Here is a 14806-nt window from a genome sequence, read left to right as displayed (position 1 = left end):
TACAGAGTCCCACCACATTTGAGGAGGAAAGCAGTGATACGAATGCCTACTATTCTGATGGATGACTGGAAACACAATTTCTCTGTTCTGTATAAAAAATCATGACTGGTGATGTTTGAGTGAATGTCTTATACTGACTCATAGAATTGAGAATTCTACTAAAACTTGTTAAGGACAAAATAGCTTCAATTTTTTTTTTTTTTTATCAAATTGGCAATAAGAGACTTATAAATGTTGAATCTAGTTTTATGATTATTTTTACCTCAAAACTTTGCAGGTAGTTTTCCTAAAATATGTGAGTTTGTAAAAAGAAATAAAAAAAATATATTTGGGGATAGGATTGTGGAATGGGAAGACTGGGGGTGGTGTTTCAATAGGGAAAGCCTTTCTAAAATATACAGAGGGTGACAAAAAGATGTGTACACATTTTAAGAAAGGAAAAAAACTACATTAAAATTGTAATACTCAATATATACTGATAGCAAAAGATGAATACAAGTTATGTGTATACATTTTTTTTTGGCACCCTTGGTATATGATAGTCAAAGAAATAGCTGAACAATGAGATAAAGAATCAATCCCTAAAGTTTGAAATTGATCATCTACAACATGGATAACTTGTGTTAAAAAAAATCAAGGCATATAGTTGATCTGAATACAGGCATATTCCATTTGTTAAAAAGTTGATATAAAAAAAATCTAAAATGTCCTGTTATAGTTTAAGGGGTAATTGAGCTCCAAAAAGATTCACCACAGCGTCAACTACATACTCCATATATTTTCTATAATTCATTAGCAGTAAACATAATTTGCGGCATAATCGCTTCTTCCTGTATTCCAAGTGCCCACACTGCTTTCTTTACTTTGTTTCCTATCATTTTGTACATAATATGCAAATATGCTAAAATTGAAATATATCTTAGCAATTTATAACACTGTAAAACCATAAAATATAAAATATGAACACTATTTTGGTTTAATGGGCTTGGTGCTCTACTACATATTTATTTTAACTCACTCTTAAGATGTCAAATGAAACTCAAAAATCTGTTTTAGTTCCAAATGTAGAACTATTAATTTTATGGACTAATATCTGATTAAATTTAACTATGCTTCTAAGAGTGTATAGATTCCAAACCCTAGATGGGCTGTTTAATTCCATCATTGTAAGTGGAATTGAACCCCATCTTGCCAAATATGATAATATCCTGGGGGAGGGATGGAGGGTGGAATGAAACAACAGAAGATGTTTGAAGGATCTGTAAATTTATGTCCTCTTCTTGGGAGGCTAACCCAAACATTTAATACCTACAGTATCCACATTCTGGGTAAAAGTGAAAAAAGGAAGAGTTTTCAGTGATTTCTCTTAAATTAATAAACTTAATTATATAAGTGTCAATAGACTTACAGAGTTAAAACAGAATACCCAGGAATCGGCTGTGGGGTGGGCTTTAGGGCTCGATAACTTTTAGTTAACGGTTCTAAGACTATTTCCCAATGGCTAGCTTTTGTGGTAATAGCATTCCTAGTCTGAAGGAAAAAAAAAGGCACAGACAGGTTTATACTATGGCTCTTGAGAACCCCGATGACTGGTTCATTAAACAGAACTGAAACTGACTCTTAAGATTAAAGTTCTTGACGGCTTTCCAGACAGGAGGAAGGGTGCTGAGTGACACATACAAACATACAAGGGAGAAAGAAGGGTGAGTTTGAATGGCAGTGACCTTTTCATAAAAGGCTGATGGAAGAGGTACTGGTTATAAGAACTTAGACGGCATTCTGGAGAATTTGTTCACCACTCACCGAATGGTGAGATTTTCCTCCCCAAAGGTGGTTGGTGGTGGTGGTGAGTGGTGGGGGGGTGGAATGGTGTTGGATTTGGAATATCATTTACACATATATGGGAAAACTTTTGAAAATTGCATGGTCTTAGAAATGGATCATTATACTGGACTACTGCATATGTCCTTTTTCTTAGTTTGACAACTGGCTTCTTGTGAGACTTTGGGTAAATTTTTTAAGGATTCTGTTTAATGGGAATAACCACCTTTATTATTTTATCTCTGCATATTCTGTGAGTATCTATTGTCTCATTGTTGATTTATATTATGCATATAGTGAAATACATCGAGTTCTTTAGAAGAAATCCATAATGCAAATGGCATTCAAATTTAACTATTTTAAAACTAATTGGATAACTTCTAAGTAGTGACTACCATTTTCAAAGTACTTTTTTAAGAATAAATGTATCTCAAAATCTACATGAAGATAATTTATCTCAATTGTCCTATTTTTGGATCAACTAAATAATGAAAAGAACATTTTAATTAGAAATTTCAAGAGATAAAATTATTATAACAAGCCCTAGATCCTCTGCTGCATTATTTTTAGGTTTTAAAAAAATCAACAAAAGTTGTTAACATTTTTAATGTTTCGATATATAGGAATGGATTTTCTGGGGAAAAAAAAACGAAGTTGGTTGTTAACAGTCAACTTTCTGTGGACATTATAGGAACACCCATAGTATTTAATCATTAGTGGAATGGTAGTGTATCTTATTTTTATTCAGTAAAATTTATTCCTCATAGCTGTCACCAGTGTCTGTGAGCATTTTAGCTCTTCACTAAAAATTAATGTTTTATAAGCATTACACTTTTATAATTATCATAATTTTACTATCTTACTATTATGTTAAGTATATATCATGTACAAAATCATGTCTTTAAAAGTTATCCTAATTTCTAAAAAGATAATTTAAAATGATTTCTATTTGCTTTCACGAATTAAAATGTTTTCAGTGAAAATTCTAATTAAAATATATTAATAAAGTCTTTATTTTTTTGTAATTTAAAGAAAAAACAACAGTTATATTGTATGTTTCTATCCCTTTTGACAGTGGTTCTCCCAAACTTTTTAATTTTTCTCTCTGAGAAAATAGCTGGCTTAATAAATTGAATTTTAAATGATTCTAACGGAGCATTTATATAACATCTTTAAGATGACTATAAAAGAGCCAAAAAGTCATTAAAGCTTCATAAATGCATAGCGACATGATCCAATCAGCTATTTACATTTGGGTAGTTCAAAGTCAGAGAATCTGAGGAAGCCTTAATTCATATGAGAAGAGCAGCTAGAACGATAATAGAAAAAAGAGAAGACAGTTTTAAGGAATTAAATTAATGTTAATAGATAAGTATAGAGAAGAGCTTTAAGAATAACTTTCCTCTCAAGACAGAAAGATGTGACAAATATGATGTTTACAAAATATTTATAACAGGAGCAATTTTCTTCTAATGATAACAACAAAAACCTTGAAAAATAATGACAGCTATCACCATATCAAAACGGCAGCAATTCATTTAATATATACGTGAGCAAATGTTTTCTCAAGTTTCATACACAATTAATGTATAAAATAATTTTTGAAAAGGATAATTTAGAAAAAGTTGCAAACAATAGAAAGTTTTCATTTTCTTTAATACCTGTTGTTTGAAAGAGAGACTAAGGAGGGAAGTGGAAAAAAAAGAAGGAAGGGAGGGAGGAAGGGAAGAAAGGAAGGGAGAGGACCAGGATAATTCAATAAGAGGGAGTAAGTGCACTATGTTTCATTTTTTACTAAATCAAGTACTATTGAATACGAAGTCTCTTTAGGTGTATACACACTCTTCTAATGGGCATTTCTTCTTTAAAGTTAACACATTCTAAATCTAATTCATCACCCCTCCCCCTTCCCCTTTGCTCCGGTATAGAGTGCATTCCCTTTTACAAGTACCATTTTCCAGGTCTATCAAGCTAAATACATTGATGACCTTACTGACACCTACCTTTGCTTCAAATGCTACATTTCGTTACTTCAGCATCAGACTGCTTCTTGTACTATCTATCCCACAATCTCAAATTTGATAGTCTTTGTTCATTCCCATACTTGTAAATTATCCATCTAACAGTGCATTTGGTCGCGCCACTCTCTTACCGAAAACCCGACTGTCAGCAAAGATTAGCTGGGCCTCTACTGCCCCCACCCCTGCACTCGACTTCTAGATAAAATTTGCAAAAACTCTTCCTCTCCCCTAATGCCATGACCTGTTGACCAAAACCCTCTCCAAGAGACATGCTTGTGAGAGTTAAATTCTTAAGTCACCTCAGTTTCTGGAGTCCTGCCTCCTCTATGTTTCATATATCACTAATCAGCCCACCTCTTGATTTTCACAAATATTAAAATATCTACTTACATAAATACAAGTTTAGTAGACATTTGGAGATTTGGGAGAAAGGTTGAAGAGTGGATTAAACATTAGCAATACAAATAATTTCAAATGGAGCAGAGAAAAAGTTATTCTTAAAATACCCTTCATTTTCCCTTACCCCGTAGATATTTACCAGCATGTTTATGAGCCTGTGTGTGTGTGTGTGTGTGTGTGTGTGTGTGTGTGTGCTTTTCTTATCTTGTTGGACTCCCTTCCCCTCATTTCCCTATTCCTGATCTCCTTATCAAAGAACTCGAAATTCTTCTCCTTCCATTTTTCAGAGTAACTCAGCTAACGCCCTTCCAGCCTCATGCCAAGGCACAGTCCAAACTGGCCTCCATTTGATTTGCTCCTCTCTCCTTAGAAAGCAGTTGTAGTCATTAAAAAAAAAAAAAAAAAAGCGACTTTGAGAAAAAAGCACTATAAAAACAGACATCATCAAGGATTCTTATTCCCTATCAGATAAAATCCAAACTCTTTATTTTATACTAGAAGAACCTGCTTTCTACCCATCTTCAGATTTTATTTTGATGGTACTCCCAACCTTTTAATTCTCTAGGTTCCGGGAACTTCTCGTCTTTTTTCAAACAGAAGGGAACTTCTATGCAAATCTATTACTTTTTCCTGGCTGGCTCATGCCACCTTTCATGTCTTAATAGACTCCTATTCATGCTTCAAAATCCTTCCCAGGTGATCCCTCTACCCCCTATGCAAAGTGTGTCTCAATCTCATGCAGCACAAACATTTTAATTGTTTGAAAACATGTCTGCCTCCTTTAGTAGAATGGGTGCTGCTTCGTTAGTCAAGGGCTATGTTCTGGAAAACTAGAACACTCTTGATATTCTACTGATCTACTGCCTTGAGTGAAAGTGGTCAGTGTGATAATGTTTCTTGCACATGTTTTTGTCAGAGTTCCGTAATCCAATCCTCAAAAACCTGCATTATGTTTTACGTGGCATATTCTAGGTTTAATTTTCAGAATCTCAGTCTCTTGAAAAAAATTACTAATCCTTTTTCTTTCCGATGATTCACTTTAGGTGGAAGAATTTATATCCTTGAAGATATCTTGGAGATTAACTGTTCCAGGAGTCCCCAACCTCTCTATCTCCCTGAGTCCTGAGGGCTACCACTTTTGTGCCACACAACCCCTCTGGCTGCAGCAGCTCATGAGAGAAGATATAGGCTGGGGGTTTGGCCTTGCTGTACCTGGTGCCAGAACTGGAACTCCATACTCTGACCTAGACATGCCAGATGGAACTGACAATTGCGGCTCTGGTCCAATTCTCCAATTTTATAGAAAGGGAACTGAGACACAAAGAGATTAGCTGACTTGCCCTGTATCATCCAGTTGGTTAGAGAGTGTCAAGGCTTGACCTAGAGCTAAAGTCCTTTGAGATCTAAGCTTTTAGATAAGGCAGGGAGAAGTATGATCGGTGTCTTGAGAAACCCCTGTCTCCAATGTTTACTTGGTCATTTATACATTGTGGATTAAATCTCTCCGTTGCTAAGGTGTTCAGTCACATCAAAATTGACTTGACTAACTTAGCATATAAAAAGTAGGATTCATAAAACATATTTTTGTATACATGATGTGAAATGAAGGCTTTGGTAACTTTTTCCACATTGTAATTAGTTGTTTGAGATTTGCATAGACTTAACTCAAGGCAAGCTACTATTAACCAGGAATTTCAAAGAATGTAGGAGAATGTTAACTATCTTCAGTGTACTTGTGACAACGACTTTGTGCTGAGAGGAGAGCTATCGTGTTGGTGTCTAGAAATGAACATAAAAAATAGTTGCCTACAAAAACAAACTTGTAGAACATAAACAATTTCTTAAAGTAAATCTATTTATTTACAAAAAAATGTATAGTAATGCTATGACATCTCGAGAATGGTTTTGAGTATCTCTACACCACACCCTGTAGACAGTGGGGATTTTGCACAAAACAAAGTTTGTAATTAGGCTTTTTGGCAGATCAAGTGACCCAGCATTAGGGTAATCTAGCCAAGAGAAGATAAAAGCATGAATGAGCAATAAGCAAGGCAAAGTCTACCCATTTATTTCAACTAATAATGATACATCTAATCTGTTAATGAGACATTGAAAAGGAAACACACACACACACTTAAAAAAACAAACACTCACACAGAGGCAGAACAAGGTTTTTAGCTGATCCTCAAAGGGCTGAATTTTTAGGTCAGAATTGAAGTTCAAGGAGAGATGGTAAAAAGAATCACATGCTTTGAACTTAATAGGGAAAAAGTGGATGTGCACTTTTATATCAGCACTGTCTTAGAAATGTGATTTTTAAAAAAACACCATTAGAAATCACTGACTTGGTTGAGAAATAGATTTCTGAGTTGTCACGGGAATGAAACCAATACTGTTCCAGTGAATAGCTCTACCCCCAAGCAGCCTTGATGAACTGAGCAAGATCAAGGCCAGATTGTAGTCTCTTGAAGCATTGATGATAAGCACACTATGGTTTAAGGACACAAATTACCCTTGGAATCATAATGCAGGTACACTGGATGTAAGAATAATGTGATTCAAACTAATTTAGGACTGTGCCAAGCAGGAAGAGAAAGTCCTTTGGGCATTCAAGAACATTTAGACAAAGCAAAACAAGAAAGGGAATTTGTGGTTAGCAGGAAGCTGTTGCTCATTTATATTTTATTGAAGATTTAAAATGTTGGGCAAAAGAATAGGGCCCTGACAAGCAGAGAAAGAAATTTAGAATGTACATGGGTTATAACTAAAAGAATCAATGAGAAGAAACAATAAGCATCAGAACAATTGAAAAGGTATTCTCTTTAGTTTCCTAAAATTATTTATTTTTGAAACTCAGGTTAGATATATCAGCATAGATTACTCTCGTATTTCGTTCTGATCTTTCAGGTGATTTACCATTCTTCTATGTTAATCAAAGAGAATTCCTTCCCGTTATAGAGATTGCGATGGAAAATCATGAGACATCAGATTTTACTAAATGGGAAATATTATTGATCTAAAAAAGATCCATTGGATAATGGAAAGGGTCCATTTTTATTGCAAGGTTAGTGAATATACTGGTGAAACATGGGACAATTAATTGGTTTTTATAGCTTCAGATACATACATAGTTTCAGATACATACATGATAATTTGATAATAGACTTAAAACAATGTTTTAATTGCCTATATCCTTACATTACAGTGTTGGAGACTATTGAGGATATGTTTAATAAATACCTGTTCTTCCTTTTAAAGTTTACAATCAGAAACTGACGACGATAAAACAGAGAAATATGAGTGCATAAAAGGAGGGACAACTTTGTAAATCGCCAAGCACAATAATGTTCAAATATAAGTGACTTTCACCCATAGAAATGTGGAAGAGATGTGCTTAGAATGATGGGATAAAAAGAAAATGTCTGTTATTAGGAAGCAGGTTCTTGCTACTGCCAAATTATATTGAATAATTCTTTAATGTCTGTAGGAAGTGAATCTATCATCTATCTATCTATCTATCTATCTATCTATCTATCTATCTATCTATCTATCTATCTATCTATCTATCTACCTAACTACCTACCTATGTCTATCTGTCTATCATCTACCATCCAGTGGAAGATGACATAAAGTGAAACGATCACAGGAAGAGGGTATTGAGCAGACACATGATGTCGTTCAGTCAGAGGGCATGCATACAAGAGGAGAGAAAATGGCTAGCAAGGCATTTGGAAAGTTGGAAGAAAAGACTTTGCAATTGAGCAAGAAGACCTTATACATGATTTATAGGACACGGTTTAAAAACGATGTGGCCTTAGGAAAGTCTGGCGTATACAGAATGACAGGTGAAAATGATAACTTTGGCAGAAGAACTGAAGACTTACAGGAAAGAAATACTGTAACTTGGAAATCTGGTGGGATGAGTCTACGGTTATCCAAACAGGAGATGACGGATTACATATAAGCCATAGAAGAAAATTAACAATTTCTAAAGTCAAGTTCTTATTTTTCATTAAAATATTAAATTGTTTTACTTTGTTTATATCACCTCTGAAATAATGTGATTTGGTCATTAAAATGACTAAAATAAATAGACAATGCAGCAGCTGATTCACTTGTGTGGACCATCTTAATGATCCATTTGAGAAAGGTTACTCGTAATCCAGTTGTGCATGTGGCCATCACTCAACAAATATTAATTGGCTGCACTTTGCAATACATTGGAAAAAGTAGTTACTATACAAAATGCCAATTGAACACAGAGTACTTTCTTATTTATTCTGTAAAAAATCCATTGGAAGAGTCGAAACGGAGGCAAATCAGATTCAGAAAATGTCATGACTGAAAAAGCAGATTTAATTAGGAACTGGAAATAGAAATTGAACAACAACCAAGAGTCAGTGAGGAATTTTATCTGGGAGCTATGTTATTTTTCAGTGTTCTTTACTGATACATGGATGCCGGGTGGGGGAAACGTTAAAGACGAATGATACATTTCTGTTTAATACGAATCAGTCATGCATGTCATCTCACAGCTAGATGCAATGTGCAGGACAGAAGTAAATGCAGAAATTGATCTATATGATATGTACATTCATTCAACAAACCTTTTTTTGAAATCATGTTATTTTGCAAGCACTGCCTAGGCACTGGAATTCCGACATGAATAAAGTGTGGCCTTGGCCATCAGTGAGGCAACTGTACATGAAATAGTAACTTGCAAAGCAATAGGGGGAATCCCATGGAAAGTGGAAGAAGCTAGGGGATGAAGGGTGAAGGGTCTCCAAAGCAGATGAGGTGAGAGGCAGAGTAAATGAGGAAAGAGACTCAGAAGCCAAGAAAGGAGAGTTGTGTAATTGGTTATCAGCAGTGTCAAATTCTGTACATAGGTCAAGGAGCATCAAGATGGAGAAGTGCCATTGCGTTTTGGCAGTGAGCATGTTACTGGAGACTTTGGCAGGGCTAGCTTCTGGGAAGTGGCGTGGATGAGAGCTGGACTGGATCAGGTTCAGGAGTATTTTCACTAAGGAACTGAATGCATCTTGTGCACTCTAGGAGTTGGGAGAGGAAGGGGAGGAAAACAGTTGTTAGAGGGTGTGTGTATTTCTTGAGGCCCAGAGACATCTAAGACAGCAGGAGCCCCCAAACACAGGTTTGCTTTTCTTTTTCATTCCATTTTGTGACAAATCAAACTTTCACTAGTAATAAGGAAATAGCATTTACGTCTTGAACTAGCCTTTGTTGAGCTTGTTTGTTCTATCCGGCAGTGAGTCACTCTGTAATGCTGACCCCGCTTTGAAGTCAGCAGATTCTATTTGGAAAGTGTTGGTGATTGTGAGGGAAGTTGTTTTAAAAGTTGACAAAAGCATTTACTCTCCCTGATATGCTAAACACCTGTGTGCATTAGTTTTGACAACTGAATATTCGTTTGGGAGCATGGGAATACTCTATTTGACTCAAAGGAAAAGATGGTCTCATCTTCTGAAGGAGTTAAATGTACATGACGCAGGAAAAAGTTATAATACTTTCTATTTTGGTTTCCTCTCATTTGAAAAGAATTTTAAAGAGAAAATTGGTTCTGCAAATGCCAACCTCAATTAAAGTGCTAAATACTAGTTGCAGTTTCCCCACCTCTGCCAAAGGGAAAATGTCCAATGTAACCAGTCACCTGTTTTCCTTCATAAGAGCTCAAGACTGCTGCCTCGTCCAACACACTGGACTGACACTAAATATCAGTGTGATGATGAATCAAAAGTCAACAGCACCAGAGCTTTATTTACCAAGAAATGACACTTAGTAAGGTCATCTCTTCTCGAGAGGACATTACAATCGTTAAAGTTGAAATATGTATCCAGAGGGTTCCTAAGCCCAAATAAGGTACAAGGCGCAGGGGGTACTGCCCTTTGGTGTTTCCAACTTGACTATATATATATATATATATATATATATATATATATATATATATATGCTGAAGATGTTTGAGCAGATAGAAATGCCACATCATCTGTGATAGCTTAGCTAGACACAGTGAAGGTCATAGAACTAGAGATTCAAGAATCAATTACAAAACAGGTTCAAGTTGCCGTCTACGAGAGAGTGGGTTTGGAGTCTATCGGATCTGGGTTTTAATAACAGCTGTATCATTTATTAGGTGTGAGACATCAATCAAATGACTTAAATTTCTAAGCCTCTATTTTCTCATCTATAAAGTGCAAATAATATTAGTGCTTATCCCATCTTGCTGTTTTAAAGATTAAATGACACAGTGCACGCAACGTAACCTAAATCAGGCATATAGTAAGTGCTTCATAAATAGTAGTCATTATTTCCTACAAATCTAGCATCCTCAATTCCTTATTAGTCAGGAAAATACAAACCATTAGCATTAAGTTAAAAATATGAAGGCGACTATGAAAATGAATGTGTGCAATATCTTTCCATGAAAATGTTACATTTAAAAACATTAGAGATCTGTCGAAGAGAAAAATGGTGAGCACCATAAAATTCAATCTAATCTAAGGGGATTGAAATGAGAGCATTTTAATCAGCAAATAGAACCCAGAAAGAAATCCTAAAGTTATAACAATTTTATTCACTTCTAAAATTTAATAAGATTCTGATTTTACTAACGTTACAAAAATTAAATTGTCTCTATTAAATGTAGAAATTAGCTTTATTATACATATAATAAAGTGCTCTTGTTCAAATTAATAGGAAAAAAATTAATCCAGGTAGGTTCTATGGGACATATTCACAATACTCAAATAGCAGTCAGTGCCCTTCGCTCCATGCATAAAATGTCCTGCTCCGGTTTCAGAATAACCTGACGGCTGAAGCTCATTGCTACACGATCTCTTCTATGGTTCCTCGTTTGCCATTTAGTATGGAGGCCCCAGAGCCCTTTCTGCCATCAGTCAGACTCAGACATCCCACCCGTTCTCAGACCCCGTGTTTAACAGAAATGCCCGGGTCCACCAATGCCTGTTCACATGATTCCTTTTTCCCATTCTTCAAGGAACTTGACCAGTTCAAGATGTCATTTTGTCTGCAAATAGAACCCAGAAAGAATATCTGAAAGTTATAAAGACTGGATGGTCAATTGCTAAGGCACTTTGAATCGCAGTGAATAATGGGCCTTAAGGAAAACTCAGAAGTTCATCCTGCCAGTCAAGGCATGCCGAGGAGAAAGTGAACTCCTACCCTTTACCAAATATAAGTTCTATTTTCCTAGGTGAGAAAGAAAACTGCCAGGGCAAGGCAAGTGTAGAGAACTAGACACTTACTGGGGAAGCGTGACTGAAATTACACTTGACAAAGTCTTTCTTAGCCTCTCTATCTTAAAATGACCTCTCCCTACACTGGTTTCCTACTTAATCTATGTCTTGCCATTTGTGATCATATATCTTCAGGTAATTAGCCCTCAGAGAATAGCGTCTTCAGGTCTTTCTTTACTAAAGCTGCATGTCATGAAGACTTGCTCCCCCTTTCTTACAATCTCCTCAGGCCTAAGTCATATCTGACTCTTCCCTAAATTCTGAAGTCTAGGAATTGGGGAAGAAGGAAGAGGGAAAGGAGTTTGGGGTTCTGCTTTTTGCCTTTACGAACCTCCATTTAGTCTCACTGACAGTTATTCTTTTGTGTGATGAGGGTAATTATGGATACTGGTTTGAAAAGTACTTTGATATCGTCAGATAAAAGAGGCCATAAAAGGGCAGATAATAATTATTATTAGCAGCTCAATGGTTCTTAGGCTTTTCCATATACAGCTTCCTCCAAGGAAGATAAATCCATCAAAATAAAACCAGTTTGAGGGAAAAGGTGCAATACAGAACTGTTTAAACAAGGAAAATGACTTCAAAAAGATGAGCCAGATGAAACATAACAGTGAGATAAAAAATTAAAGTGATGATGACATGTTTCTAAAGAAGTCTCTGCACTATTGTCCAGATGAACTTAACATCACACACAGGTTGTGGAAGAAGTAATAGTATCTTGTGTTTGTATATCTTTCCCAATGACCCTGCGGCTCTTTTGTGACAAAGGAAAAAAAAAAAAAAACTGGTACTTAATAAATCTTCAACATTTAATTTACAGGCTCATTTTTAGGTAAGATAATTAAAGGCTGATCCGCTTCATAGTTTAAGCCAGTAGAAAAGTGAGAATTAGAATCCCAATTTATAATAAAGATGAAAAGAACTGGATTATCTGCCATCTCATGATATCCACCAAAAAACTCTGTTGTAATCTAGTCAGCTAAATGGTACAGATGGAATTTTCATCATTTGTTCTGACTTTCGTTTTACCATTTAGCAAGTATTAGAAAAACAATTATTTATAAAAATCCTCCTAAGCAGCTGATCCTTGCTAAGAGAATAAAAGATAAGGAATACAAAAGGTATAGTATACACAAGATTATGGTGTTGTTGAGATAATACACACAAAGCAACTTGTGAACAAAATATTGTTTTGTGCTTTAGTATTAAATGCTATATTCTCTGATTACACTAATAGAAAATAATCTTTCTTAAACTCCTAGAATTGTTTCTTATAATATTTATAAGAGGTATATAATATGTCATGCCTTCTCTCTAGTACAAGAGTTTCAGTTCATTGAAAGTAGGAACCATGTTTTATTTTATGTTAGATTTCATTCCAAGCTTTACATTTTTCTGGACACAAAGTAAAAGCTCAACACTATTTGTTGAATGGCATACTGATATAATAATTTTGAAATATAGACAATTAACTATATCACAAAAACAATATGTGCAGCAAAACTGCTGAGCATGTTTTCATTCATAATTAAAGTCCATTAGGCTCAAAACAATTAGGAAATAATCACTCCAGTCCTGATATTCTTTTAGTGTTCTAGATAGCATTTGCAAATTAATTGAAGATGAAAAGTTCTCTACCATAATTTCTCACTATTCTTTAAAACTAGGTGAACATAACTTAGTTTTACTTTCCTCAATAAACAGATGACACGAAAAAGAAAAGTGAGGAACTTTCATTATCATCCTAGCTGCAGGATTTCCTTGTCACCTTTGCAGCCTTTATCCCCCTTTCACTTAAGCAGAGATAAAGAGAGGCTAAGGGAGTACAGGACTCAGGAGTTCCAGAATGTATTAGAAGGACAGCTAGTATCCTGCTTAATTTCTTCCCCAGGCAGCATATGAGCAGGAAAGGCAGGTTGCCAATGTGCCCGGGGATAAGATGAGTTAGTGGTCTGGGGCAGAATTTCTACCTCACAAAGGAAAGGAGGGGGGATAATTGAGTGATAGTTCACTTACCCTCTTCGTTTCTTTCTTCTAATACTTTGTCCTTCATGGAAACATAGCACAGAGTTTGCACCAATATCTGCTATCATGTGTTTATGCAAAATATTCCTAAATCAAATTTAATTTTTCTTTCACTCACTGGGTGTAAAACAATTTATATTTACATATTAAATACTGGCCCAGTCAGAGCTATACATACACAGTTAAATATGCAATTCCCTTCCCTTCAAGATGCTCTCAATCTCAGAAAAGGTGATTTAACGGGGACACATAGGACTTTCCCAGAGAACTAAACAAATAACTAAACTTATTTTTAAATAGATCAGTATGTTATTTACATTATGCATAAGCTTAAGACCAATTTTGCCAATTCACTTATCTCACCACTTTCTTCCGTTCTTCTGAGAGAGGGAAAAAAGAAGAGGAAAAGAAGTAAGGGTTTTTGCTCCTAGGGTGATGTGAAAATACCTTTATTGAGAGGTTCTAGATTTATTTTGGCTACCCAGCACCATGACCTCTGCAGGCTACACTCCTCATTGTTTTCTGAACTGCATGACATAACTTCCCAAGAGACGCCATGATGTCCTGGCCACCAGGGTCAGCCAAGGTCAGCTCCTGTTCCTGCTATGGGGAGTGAGACACTGGAGTTGGCTTTGCCCAAAAATAGCCTGTGTCCATGTGGTAGAATTAGCTTGATATCACCAAGCCCCAAAGTTGGAGCCAGAAGTCCTGCTTTCAGAGGGAAAGGACTCCGAGCCCTTTAACATTGCTGTTATGCAAGTTTTTTAATTAGTCTTGAGGGCACTGATAGCCAGGGACATGGGACAGTATCATGATGACCAGGGCGGGTGCCTCAGAAGGATGCCAAAGGGATAAAGGCACCACATTTGAGAGAATATTTTCTTTCTACCAGTCCTAAAAGGAGCCCAAATAACAAGAGCTTGGATTTGTGCTGGTATAAGGTCATTTACCCACAATTTCTATAATTCACCCTAATTTGTTGTGGCATTTTTACCTTCCTTATTTTCCAAAAAGCTGGTCATTTCAACAACTTAATCCAAGTAATGACAAATTTGATTGATAGGCCAAACTTCCATTAGACAGATGGACTTTATACTTTGAGCCTTCTCTGGCACTTGAGCACATGTATCAAAATTGGGTAGATGAAGTTTTAACTTTAGGAAAGAGGTAAAATTCACTAGACTACATATATATGCTTATTATTCTCCTGAGTCTGTTCTCCGTAAAAATCTTATTTTTAAAAAGACTTTTGCTGAACGATTAGTA

Source organism: Rhinolophus ferrumequinum, chromosome 2 (assembly GCF_004115265.2).
Source record: "Rhinolophus ferrumequinum isolate MPI-CBG mRhiFer1 chromosome 2, mRhiFer1_v1.p, whole genome shotgun sequence".
NCBI lineage: Eukaryota > Metazoa > Chordata > Mammalia > Chiroptera > Rhinolophidae > Rhinolophus > Rhinolophus ferrumequinum.
This window is presented reverse-complemented; position numbering follows the sequence as displayed.